The 10,265-nt window shown below is 44.4% G+C and overlaps 1 long non-coding RNA gene across 1 annotated transcript; it reads left to right on the forward strand.

The window, feature by feature from the left end:
• Positions 1-6,016: 6,016 nt before the first annotated feature.
• LOC124681783 lies at positions 6,017-7,658 on the forward strand. The gene is made up of 3 exons (XR_006996018.1): positions 6,017-6,560; positions 6,661-6,729; positions 6,810-7,658. It is a non-coding gene; the product is annotated as an uncharacterized LOC124681783 (long non-coding RNA).
• The last annotated feature ends 2,607 nt before the right edge of the window (positions 7,659-10,265 follow it).

The raw sequence follows: 10,265 nt of genomic DNA on the forward strand, positions 1-10,265 counted from the left end.
TCGCTGAACCCGGAGACAGGGGAGTGTGTTTACCGGGGCAAAATAATTACACCCACCAAAAAGCTTATTGAGGCAATGAGGGATGCTCAAGAGGGGAGGATCAAGTTCAACAGAGAGAACGACGCCCGACAAAAGCCCTCGGGAATCCCGAACACGGAGGACGTGTACGAGGCATGGGGCCCATTCCGTGGAAAATAGGGTTCCCCGAACGATGACCCGTACGGTTACGAAGCCGTAAGAGAAAGATGGATCGGGAAGCAGATGTTGTGGCGCGGTTGGCATCGGAAATGGATGTCATGAAGAAAACCGTGAGTGTACTAGTAGCCGAAAGAGATGCAGCTCGGGCGCAGCATGAAGATCATCCATTGGATCTCGGAAGCGGCCAGCAGCGGAGAAGCAGCGTGGCTTCCACGGAGGCCCCATCGGCTGGTGCACCGACGATCGAAATTGCTGCACCGGAGCCTCTGGTGGTCGAAATTACTGCACCGGAGCCTCCTCGCTACCCCGTGGACGATATAAAGGAGATGAAAGCATGTCATCGGTATTATCCTATCGGGAACATGTCCATGAAGGTAGCCATCGGCAGTGCTTTACCACCTGGAGCACTCCACCACAACAACCCCATTCAAGATGGCTATGCTCGTGTCACGGTGGAGGACATAGTCCAAGGGTTTGAGGACCCGGACATTGACATTGCTACACCCGAAGGGGCGACAAGACTTGGAGATGTCAAGCGCCGGCTCATTCTATGGCAGAAGAAGTTTATCAAGTTTCCAGGCGAGGCGCCAACAAGTCCACCCCCCTACGGTGGTGGTGGTGGCGGCGGTGGCGGTGGTGGTGGTGGTGCTTCACCTACACCTCCTTCACGAGGGCCGACGCCGCCCCCCATTCACCTCCGGCGGGTAAGCAGCCGCCGCCCCTAGTCCGCCCCGGGCGGGTAAGCGTACGCCGCCCCCCAATCCACCTCCGGCGAAGAAGCGAAGCAGCAGTCCCGGATTATTAACCCGGACCCTTACGTACCTAAGAAAACAAAGGTACCGGAGGTATCACCGAAGCCTCTCCCCACGAGGCCTTGGGAATGTAGTGCCGAGGAAGTCGAGGCGGGCGCGGCTCGCTGATTTAGAGAAATGGAAGGCGAGCTGCAAGAAGAAAATAGAGGGCGAGCCCAAGCCAGTATTTTCTCGATGAGCAAAAGAAGTGGGCTAAGTCATTTTTGAACACACCGTCCCAAGCCGCAAAGAATCCGCTCGACGACTATGCACGTGAACTTCGTAGGCAAGCACTCGCGTTCAAGAGGAACCAAGAGTTGGCGGAGAAGCAGGAGAAGAAAGCCTTGGAGGAGGCCGAGAAAAAATTAGAAAGGGGGAAAGAAGTTGCCCAGCTCGGGAACAAAGTAAACAATCGATCGCCCCGCTCATAGTGCAAGCCGACGGTCCGGATGCCCCCGATATCATAGCAGCTGCGGCAACACATGGATTGACTGTAACGAGTGCCAGAGAACAAGCGGCCACCTTAGGTATCACTCTTCGTGCACTGTTAGGCCTTGATGAGGCGCCAATGAAGGACGTAGTATTTACATATGTGAAGAATGGCCCTCTCGTCGAGCCTGCGCGAGAAGAGGATCTACCTCGACAAATGAAAGGTCTCGCTAAATTGGTACAAGAGTTACATAAAACTTAAAAACGCCAAAGACTATATTTATGCGGAAGTTAGACATGAGCATCACTTCAAACATTACTATATAACAATTCATCGGAGTGAATTGTTCCAGCCTGTTCAATCTGCGCGACCTCGACAAATCTATCATCGATTGCTACGTTCGTAAGTGATTTATTAATTTCTACCCCATCTCGTTCATTGCCTCGCACTATATATTGTCTAACTATCTTGTTGTGTACGCTATTATGCAGAATGAAGAAGCGGGAAATGCAAATAAGGAACATCCATGATGTTGGGTTCATTGACCCACACATCGTTAATTCATATGTGTTAGAACACCACCCCGCCGACGTGGAGGAAGACCTGTGGCGGTTTCTTAGAAAACAGGAACTCAAAAGTGATATTCTATTTCCTTACCATTTTGGGTGAGTGTTTCCGTCTTGAGCACATTCTCTTTTGTTTACTCCATGCATGGTATGTGGCTAATCGATGAGTTATATATGCATGATCGTGCATGTATCGTGTCCGCAGGTTCCACCGGATTCCGATGGTAATTCAATTTCACACCTCCACAGTTCTCGTCCACGACTCTCTCGAATATGGATGCGGCGCTTTGGGCCGACATGAGAAAAATGATGCAAAAGTAATTGTTTTCATTCATTTGCGCTCTATATCGATCGGCCTATTTCGTTCATCATTTCCTAATATCAAGTAACTAATTAATAACTCTCTTGTTCATTTAATTTTCTTTGCCTCGTAGGGTTTGGAGACGGTTCGTAGATGAAAAGGTCGGTGAATTCAAAAAAGAGCTACATTTTAAAAGGGCAAGTGCGGACGACCGGGGATATTCAGCCACCGGGGACCAATCTATGTGGATACTATGTTTGTGAGAGGATCCGGAGATACACCAATGAGCGGGACCAGTCGGATGAGATCAACATCAAGAGGAATAACCTCCGGAAGACGCTTAGTCCGAAGCTCGCTTCCGACCACTTCAGGAGGAACTAGCTGGATGGTTCGCGAGGGAAGTCATCGATCCTACAGGACAACACTACGTAGAGGATGTAGAACTATACATGCATTAAATTATGTATGGAAACTTGTTCGAACTTGTATATGGTCATCCGATGATATTGAATATATATTGTATATTCCTCTTGAATTCTTTTTGGTTCTAATTTCAAATTTGTTTGAAATTGTACATTCATATGCATGCATGTATGTAGTACCGTAGAATATGTGAAACTCCTTCAAAATTACAAATAAAGCACAAAATAAATAAAACAATACAAATTAAACAGAAAACAGGTTTAGGAGGGGGCAGGTTTAGGGGGGGGCCTAAAACCCTAAACCTGCGGCGGCCTTTAGTTGCGGTCGGCCAGTAGAACCGCGACTAAAGGGCCTCCGCCCCGACGGTCGCCTGGCGCCCACGTGGACGGGCCTTTAGTCGCGGTTCGTAAGGAACCGCGACTAAAGGGGGGGGCCTTTAGTCGCGCTACTTTGGTCGCGGTTGCGCAACCGCGACTAATGGCAGTTGCGAACCGCGACCAAAGGCCCTTTTTCCACCAGTGAACTGAGATATACTATCATCTATATATGTCAAAAAAAGAGGAAATTGCCTATAGGTTAAATCCTCAGATTCAGTGTTGATTTTAGTCGTGTTGAGATTATTAACTTTATTGATGCTTTGTTGGTCGGGCCAACCTAATCTACATCTTCCATGTAGTATAAACATACGGATGCCTAAGTACCAGTTTGTTTTCTCAGGATAAGAAAGGTACATATGGAGGAGACTGAATTAGTTTACATTGTTCTGACGTACAACGAGCTGACAGAACATCAAGGTTACTTCCTTCAGCAATTTTCATACTGTATTCTATATTGCTCAGCAGCCTGAATCGATTTATATTTCTCAGCATCTGTTACAATAACTATTGGAGGAGTTAAAAGCTAATTTGTAGAATAGTACATGGGAGACGCCTATAACAAGGAAAAATGGACCGGGTAGCCTTTGAGCAAAAGGAAAAATGTTCGGAGCTTGAAAGTTTAATACATAATCCTCTGATGCCTTTCTTGGTGGCATTTCGTAGAGGTAAAACAGTCACTCAGCTAGGTATTCTTAGACTGAAACAAAATAGTGAATTCTGCTAATATAGAATACCAGAGCATGGGATACATCTATTCCTTTCCCACACGTGCCTGAGTAGATGCATTTAGACATCCATGTAACGTTTGAGTATAGTATCAAGAACCTTTGCATCATTTAGTTACTGATTTAAACTACATATATTGAAATTATAAATTGAAGTTTGATATTGCTGGATAAGTTTTGTTCACCTTTTGCATGGGCATGAATACATGACATATTAAAAGAATTGAAATATCTGTAAAGGGACCGTTAACTAAAATTCCTACCTTTCAGAATGGACATATTGTAGTGTAAGATATTAGCCAAAGTACCGAGGATACATTCATAGTGAGATAAAATATTTCGCGTTGGATGCTTTCATCCATTTGTATCTATTTTAAAAGGATTAGGCTTTAGAAGCTGCAACACATTTATATAAATATATTTGTGTAGCTGTACTAACTTTCATTTATTTGCATGTATTATATTTAGAGCGAAGAGCGAAGTGATAATAATGACATGATGTTGCAATTAAATGATTTTATCTTTATGGTTACTGCCAAACTAGAATGCATATATAACAGGTAATAAGGAGCTAATTCAGGTTTATGGTTCCTTGAGATAAGCAACGGATAGGTTTGCACTATTTGTAGCATTATTATAAAACATTTCTAAGATATATTATATCTATAGTGTTACTGAGAAATAGATTTTGTAATTGTTGACCGTGCGGTAGCACGGGTCGATGACTAGTTTCTAAAATCTCAATGGTAACTGTTTTTTTTGTCTGTGCCCATTGCTATAAGAAAATACCATCTGGTATTTGCCAAATTTATAAAATTTACTCAACTATGAATAACTATAATATAATAAATTTTAAATTTCGCTTAAAAAATCTCGGACGGTACGGTGTCCATGTGTATTTTTTTCGAGAACGAGAAGAAAAAACATTGCCCAGTGCTAACGTATGCGGACAGAGATCGAGCAGAGAAGAAGGAAGCAAACAGAACTTGTCCGATCAGATAGCTCAACGGTGCGTAGGTGAGGTAAAAAACCGTACGTGTCTCCGATCCGGTTAGTTATTTACGCAGCAGCTTTAGTTACGGACGTTGCGCGCCGCATGTTGAGGTGCTGTTGGAACTTTGTTGATATACTACGGGCAAGATGGTTGACGTACCGGAGCTGGATCATTCGGTGCTAGCTGGAGAAGCACGAATCGCACGATGCATATTCCATGTGCCTAGCAGGCAAGCAACTCATGCATTCGGCGCCAAACTGTTAGGCGTCTCCATCGATGGATCACGCCCGTGCCTTGGCCTGCCTAACAAAGTAGCGAGTAGCACGCGGCACACGCGACATGCCTCAGGGATGTCACGCGCGCGGCACCATGCACGCGCGCGCGCTGGCACCAGCTAGCAAGGAAGATGCCCGCGGTATCACTACCTCACGTACATTGATTACCGGCATTTTTGTGCCGGCACTTCCCCAATCCGCCGCTAATTAGCATATTTAGACGGCATATATTAAAATTAATGCCGTTAATGACGCGCAAATTACCGTCAATCTTGCAAAGTGCCGCTAAACTTCACTAATACCGGCAGCTAACGAAACTGCCGCAAATTTTTCGCTAATTAACGGCACTTCCCCGATGTGCCGCAAAAGATCAAGTGGTCCGAAGTGTTTCCACACAACTATACAAGTTTTAATACGTTAAAACAATATAGTACTAGGACTAAATTGAAAAGTGCGGTTCCAGAATCTAGACGATCCCGATCAAATTCTCCCCACGCACCAGAGGGGCGCCGCCGCGACGCGTGCCGGCGGTGGGGCTTCTCCTCGCGCTCCCTGCGCCCGCCTTCGAGGGTTGCGCACTCTCCATCGACGACCTCCTCTCCCGGGCTACGCGCGGGACTAGCTCGCCGACGTGCCCACCCGCCTCGCTCGCCTCCTCCATCTCCTCGCGCCATCGAGGACCACTACGCCGCCGCTGTGCTTGCGCTCCGCCTCACGGGGGCGCAGGTTGCCGAATTCGTGCTCCTAGACCAGGAGCTCGTGGCCGCGGCGCCATTCAGTCTCCGTGTGCGACCACCACGGCAACCCTAGTCGCCACGGTCGTCGGCGCGGCTCCCACGCCTTGGCCTCCTACCCTACGTCAACTACGTGGCCCTGCCCTAAATCGCCTCCTCCCCAGCTTCCCCGCGAACGCCGCTTGCCCATGTACCACGCGCCTACGCACGGTTGCCGGTTGTGGGCACGGTGGTGCTCTACCTCTGCTCCATCGTCACCTCCCTCACCACATCTCCTCCGCTACTATCGTCGTGTGATGGTGAATTTCCCCTTCCTCTTCCCCTCCTTTGTTCCAATTTAGGATGTGTTAATGTGATGTTGTTAAATGAGATCATATGCTGTTGTTAAGTGAATTCATCTGGTGTTGATTGTTTGTTGTTATAACCTATGGTTCCTATTACCAACTCAAATATATGCCAATTATATGTTAGTGTTTCAGACAATTTATAGACATGCAATGTGTTTGCCAATGTTGCAATGCTACGTTATTTGAGAATTGATACATCTGTATATCACATTTCATCCGTGATCATCGACCCTTTAGTACCCTAATGAATGTTCTGTTTAATTTGCGAAATATTTTCTGAACTCCATTCCAAACATGTGTTCCTGATGACATTCGTTGTCAAGGAGAATTGGCTCAAAGTGACCATCTAAACCTTGATCGATCTGTTTTGGGCTACTGGTGACCGCCGCCTCCCCGCAGGTAAACCCGCTGCTGGTTGATTTCGATGAAGGTGATTTGTTATGTTTCCTTTGTTCTTCTCCTTTTTTCTGCTAATCAGCTATCTGACGACCTGCTCTAGCCCACGGCAAAGAAGATCATGGCCTTGGATGACAAAGATGGTAACCTGCAGCTCAAGGGCTTGGCATGGGTAATCTACTCGGCTTGGTCAATATGTTTGCTTGAATGCAGCTTGGCAGTGCACTCACTACTGCTTTTTCATGGCTCAAGGTCCCTGTTCGATCCATGGAAGAATTTCAGGAGGTTTACTCAATTTTTCGAAATGGGTGTGCAGAGAGAAAAGTTGCACACACAGGCCTGAACGATGTTTCAAGTAGGAGCCATGCTGTGCTCTCCATCCGGATCAGTAATGATACTTTCAAAGGGAAAATCTTAACCTCATTGACTTGGCTGGTACGACTCCCTGTAATGAGGTGCACATAACCTATAAAGGCTTCACATTCCAGTTTAAGACCATGCTGTGTTGCATATTCATTTCAGGAAATGAGGACAACAGGAGGACGTACAATGATTAGCAAATTTACTCCAAGGTCTTAGTTTGTAGTAATGTTATTATATTTCCGTAGTTTAGGCTTTCCTCTGCACGGGTTCTGTCTTTTTTTTTACTTCATATATGCCAACCTCCAGTTCTTGTTCTGGTACAACTTTCGGAGGAAATGGTTCTGCTATTGTTTACTTTGATACCATTATGCAGTGCATGGCTTCTTTGCCGTTTACTCCACTTTATTCTTCTACAACATCAGTTGTTGTTTCAGACTGATAGTTCTCGGAGGCTGCGGTGGTGTTAGTGCTTCTGGCGATGTACCGGTGATCCTGTCGTCATATGCATGGATGATAGTGCCCAACCTCAAGCTCCAGGTAGGTAACCCGACCCTTCCGCCTCTCCCCTGCGGCTTCCTTCTTCTACACCAACTATAACTCCATTTGTATCTCTTGTGCTTGCTATTCACTTGCGTTGATTGCATAATTCACACACTGTACATGATTATCTAGACAACTTTTGTATGACTCTGTGGTAGATTATCTACATAAATTAGCATTTACCTGAGTAGAAGCACACGTTTTAGAACTTGCTAGCATAGTTTTAAATGTTAGAATGTTATGCTGGGTGTGGATGTCCAAACAAGCACTAGAATGTTATGTTTTAATGCTAAAACTTTTAACTGTGTCATCTTGTTTTTGATGTCTCAAGTGTTCCCATATCCTAGTCTGTGAAAGCTGAGTGATTTCCATCCTATATTTAGTTATTTGACAGCATGTTGGAAGTTTCTTCTGCAGGACCAGAGGCAGAAGAAGTTTGTTTTCCAAGTAAAGTTTCTTTTTAAAAGTTGTGCTATACTTTTTGATGATATATAGTTCTTGTTTGGAAGGACTTCTCTGTATTGCTTTACATAATAGTTTGAATGTGGTAGATTGTGTTGCTGGTCTTGTATTTCTAGTTCTTTCACTTGCACTCATTATAGTAAGAACATCAATTGGCTGAAACACTAAACTTTAGCTCCAGCTAACCAATTAGTTATAAGCTTTTATGTACATGATTTTACTATTGAAAAACTTAGTTGCATGATACTTTCTGAGGTATGTTTTTGTTTGCTTCTGGTAACTGACTGTCTTTTCTATCTTAAGGTCTGTACTTCTAAAATGAACTTGAGTGACGAGGTTGATTTGGAAGATTATGTCTCCAGACTAGATAAAATCAGCGTTCGTGATGTGAGTGCCTTCCATTCATCGGACTTTTTAATATTCTTGAAATCTACCATGAAATTTATATTATCCCTGGAATCTTAATCTGATACAAACCTGATGTCAGCTGATACTTTTGCATAAATATACGTAGTAACAGATCTGGTAAGGAGTAAGCATGATACTTTTCTTTATGCATGTGGTCTAATCTATTGTGCCTTAATGCAGAAATCAAGAGTATGCCAAGAAATATTGAGCAAGAGGAAGCTTATGTGGAGCTACAATGTTGTCAAGTTATGTAAGTTAGCTTCCTGGGATCGTGTGAGTTGGCACTGGAATGTGAATGTGATTGCTGGGATTCTAATTACAGTCAGTTCTACTACAAGTTGATTGCTCCGTTGAACTAAGCCCTGCTGAATATATGTTTGAGTGATGTAAAATGTTATCTAGCCATTGCATTTCGTGCTTCCATTGCATTTTAGGTTGCTGGGGGCTAAGTGTTTAGAACTTCACGACTGCTTGTTCTAAGCTTGTCAGTTTGTTTATAATTTAGAAAATTTTGGTTTGGCGTGTTCAGCTCCTTTTTCTACACGCAGTATGTCAAGACTTTGCCAATTGTCATGATTTGTTGCACTTTCAAGCAGATATTGTTATCTAATGCTTCCTGTGTCTGTGATTATGTGAACAGTTAAAATATACATTTTCCTGCTTAGTAGCTCCGTTTCATAAGATCACATAAAGATACTGTTGCACTTTCAAGCAGATATTGTTATCTTATTGTGCCTTAACTCAGTATGTCATTTAACTGTGCTCTGTATGAGTCTGAAAGCGCAAGTGTCATAAGGGTTTTACTGACTAACTGTGACTTGATACTTCAGGTTGACCAGTTGGGCATGCCACATGGGAGTACTACTCAGCCATACTCACAGCACACACTGAGTTGCTCCCGACGCATTTAGTGATGAGATATGGGCACTGCTTTGAATATTTGCAGTAGAGTAGGATATGTACCTGCTTCATCATTCTGATCCTTCTCTTCTTCAGGTGGAATGCAGTTGAAGTCGAAGAATGCCGTTGGAGAGATCAGAGGTTGCCGTGGTGCTACTTGCCGGAGATCACTGTGAGATGCGCTGCTGGGAGAGAAGACGTCACCGGCGATGTTGGGGACGAGCTGCTGAATAAAGATACTGTAATGATTTTGTAATTTAGATGCTACTTGAAAATGTTGGTTCCAGGTCCTATAATTTAGATGACTGGGTACAATTTTAATGCATGATCATGTTACTGTGTTTGATTAAAATGCCAGGCAATATGATAACTGCATATATTTGTGCAAGTACTATGATTATTGCTTTGTTTTGAATAGTGCCTGCAAACATAATCAAAGGCATTGCTGAAAACAGCCTTCAAATGTAATATAAGGCATCATTGAAAAGTGTAGTCAATTTTTTTAGGCATCTTCAAAAGTGCTAGCAAAAAGATTTAATGGCATTTTTAAAAGTGCCGGTAAAAAGATTCCGCGGCATCTCCAAAAAGTGCCGGCAAAAACATTCCACGGCACAGTACCAAAGTGCCGGCAAAACTCTTAAGAGGCACAAACTGAACTGCCTGAAATAGTTATTACTGGCATCCTTGCTTGTGCCTTGACATACTTATGGCGGCATTTTCTGGAAAGTGCCGGCAAAGACCTACCTCGACTGGAGCAAATACAACACTTTTTTTTCTGCCTAGAAAAACCATTGCCGGCACTTTTGGTACAATTACCGGCACTTTTTTGTGCCGGCAATATGGGTACCTGACGCAGTGTATGTTTCTGGGCGGCTGTCCGCGGCAATCTAAGAGTATCTTCACTCGCGTCACCTAAACCGCATTCGGCAATTATGTCAGATTGGCCGAATGAGCGACCAGCACTGCAAGGAATTGCCACGTTTGGGAAGCGTCCGTTCCAGCTGCGTGGCCTGCCCCAAAGAGATTTTGCAATAA

Source organism: Lolium rigidum, unplaced genomic scaffold (genome assembly GCF_022539505.1).
Source record: "Lolium rigidum isolate FL_2022 unplaced genomic scaffold, APGP_CSIRO_Lrig_0.1 contig_55932_1, whole genome shotgun sequence".
NCBI lineage: Eukaryota > Viridiplantae > Streptophyta > Magnoliopsida > Poales > Poaceae > Lolium > Lolium rigidum.